General features: G+C 34.5%; 1 long non-coding RNA gene across 1 annotated transcript; it reads right to left on the bottom strand.

The window, feature by feature from the left end:
* LOC110264414 lies at positions 273-1,968 on the bottom strand. The gene is made up of 3 exons (XR_002350572.1): positions 1,764-1,968; positions 1,613-1,674; positions 273-637 (listed from the first exon to the last, which is right to left on the bottom strand). It is a non-coding gene; the product is annotated as an uncharacterized LOC110264414 (long non-coding RNA).

The raw sequence follows: 2,746 nt of genomic DNA, 5'->3' as shown, positions 1-2,746 counted from the left end.
TCTTGGTTGGAAGTCCACATGTCGGTTGTAATTGCTACTCGACTATCATTTCCATCCATTAGCTTAGTCATGTTAAGCTTCTCCAACTCATACATTTCAAAAATGTCCTTCTTGATTGTGTTTCGACTAGGCACCTTAAAAGTTAGTTGCATTGATGCATATACTTCCTTCATTCCAACATGTTCCACAAAAGATAAAGAGTACTCATGCATACATATGGCCTTGACAATACACCTTCTTGTATAAGATAGATCAAATGCAAAGGCATCCGCAGCACTCCTTGCATGTTTAGACAATGAATCCACAATTGTTGATTGCCTAGAATTTGCTAATTTGATCCTTTTACAATAGTGGAGCACATGATTCTTCAAATTTATAGTTCCATTTCTTGGATTGGCTCCAAGAACAGATTTGCAATGGTTGCATTTTGCCTTCCAGTCTTTTCCTCTTGAAATCGACTAAAGTATTGCCAATAAACACTCTTCACACTCGATTTGTTGCTATTTTCAATCGAAGCGGACTCATCTGAAACAAAATTAGTGGTTGCTTCCACTGGGGGTTCTTGTTGTTGTTCTTCTGTTGCCACATCTTGTGCCATTACATCCATGTTGGTACTTGACATTTCAAAGTGAATTCCCTACAAATATATATATGTGACATGTTTAAATACACTTTGTACAGATAGTCAGATATACAAATTACAACTAGTCCAAATAAAATCAAATTACATAATCAAATTACACACACATACAAATAAAATAAAAGAAAAAGAAAAAAATAATCATCTTGTCATAACTAGTCAAAAATTCTATTTTCTAGTCACAGAATTTCAACTTCACTCTTTTTGTAAAGGTATAAGAAATTAAAAATTATTGTTATAGAAATGAGTCAAAATTAATTAAACAAGTATTACTAAATAAAAAATAGATAAACAATCAGCGTTTAAGTATATATTCATTAAAGATAAAATTTAGCAAATAAAAACACTATTGTATGTTAATTGGTGAATTATATAGGTTATCTCTCCATTAAAATTTTTAAATTATTTTCTACAGTGAAAAGGAAAGAAGAGTTTTACAAGATAGATTAGTTACTTTCTCAATGTAAACTTGCAATGATAATAGACAAATAAAGAACTAAAAATAAAATGATTCATTAGTGAGACATAGAGTGCAGTTAAGGATAGATCATTGCAACCTTTAATTTTTTCGGGAAAGGGGGAGGGGGGGTTTGGGAGGGGTCTTCAAACTTGCTTAGCTTTGAATAAGCTTCGAGAAGAGCAACCTTTAATTTATGTCGTGTCTTTCCTAGTTTCCATTTTTTGTTTATAAATAAATTTCAGCCTCAAAGGTGAGTCTTAGTGTTATGGTAAATTATGAATTCATAATCTGACTCCATCCATGTGATATAAAGAAAGCAGTTCCAGAGGAATATACACAAAAAAATGTGTTTACAAGAAGCAAGAGACACAATAACTCAATCAGACATGAAAGACATGCTCAAAAAATACTCAGAATAATTATAGCTACAAAATAATTTGAAATACTCAAAATAATTATAGCTAAGAAGTACACTATGCAAGGTATATAAAACTTCACAGTATAAAGCTTACCACTAAGTTAGGGAACAAGTCTAATGAGTCAACAGAGACCAGATCATCGATGTTGTTATCACCTGAACAAAGAATCAGAGATTTAAAGTCAATAGATGTCCACAATCTGTATTTCGTGCAGGATGATGAGCATCATCAAGAGAAATACTACCTAATAGAAGGCCTTCGCGAACAAGCTGGCGACGAGAGTGACGGGAGACTACAACACCGCCGGCGACGCGAGTAATATGAGTAGTGCCGGCGACACGATCAGAGTCCAAAGAGATTTGAATTTGAGAATTGAGAGAAGAGGATTAGGGTTCTTCTTGCACCATTGAGGGAGTGGCTGTGAAATAAGGGCTGTAATCTGAATGATTGAGGCCACCAGATTGTTAAAAATTGTATTTATATCTCATTAAATGAGAAATATGTTTTATAAAAATAAATGAGTAAAGTTTACAAATTTATAAATTTGGTTTAGTGTCTAGGAACTTTTTGCACATGCTTAAGGTCATTGGTTCAACTCTCATATGTAACATTTTAAAGCCAATCCCGCCAACTCTCATATGTAACATTTTAAAGCCAATCCCGCTACGTTACTAACAGCACTTCTGCCAACTCTTATTTATAACCGTGTTTAATGGAAGTGTTTTTGTGGATGTGTCTAATAAAAATGTCTTTTTTATGACTGAGACTAATAGAAGTGTCTTTATAGATGTACTTTTTGGATGTGTCTCTTTATACATGTGTTTAAAATATAATAATTAATTATTGTTGGCAATAAGTTGGCAGATAATCTATTGGTATTCTATACTTTTCCTTTTAAAGCATATATAACACATATTATGGGGGTGCGGGTAGGGTGGATAAGGTTGAGGCTCAACCCGTACCCCGCTCCGTGCCCAACCTTACCCGCAGCGGATCGAGTTGGCAACCCTACCCGACCGGGTTAGGTCGAGTTGGGTACCCGCGGATAGGGTCCATGCTGCCAGGCCTAGTTGAGAAGAATGGCAAAAATGACTAAATTATTACTTTATTTTGTGGAGCATTGTAAGTCCTATTTAGCAACTTCGTCCATTTTTTTGACTAAATTATTGTTTGCTGCAATCACTAACAGCCTAAGAGGTACATCTATAGTAATAGAGGGGAGCAGGA

This window comes from Arachis ipaensis, chromosome B07, assembly GCF_000816755.2.
Source record: "Arachis ipaensis cultivar K30076 chromosome B07, Araip1.1, whole genome shotgun sequence".
NCBI lineage: Eukaryota > Viridiplantae > Streptophyta > Magnoliopsida > Fabales > Fabaceae > Arachis > Arachis ipaensis.
Note: the sequence above shows the minus strand (reverse complement) of the source record. Positions and strands in the feature narration are given on the sequence as shown.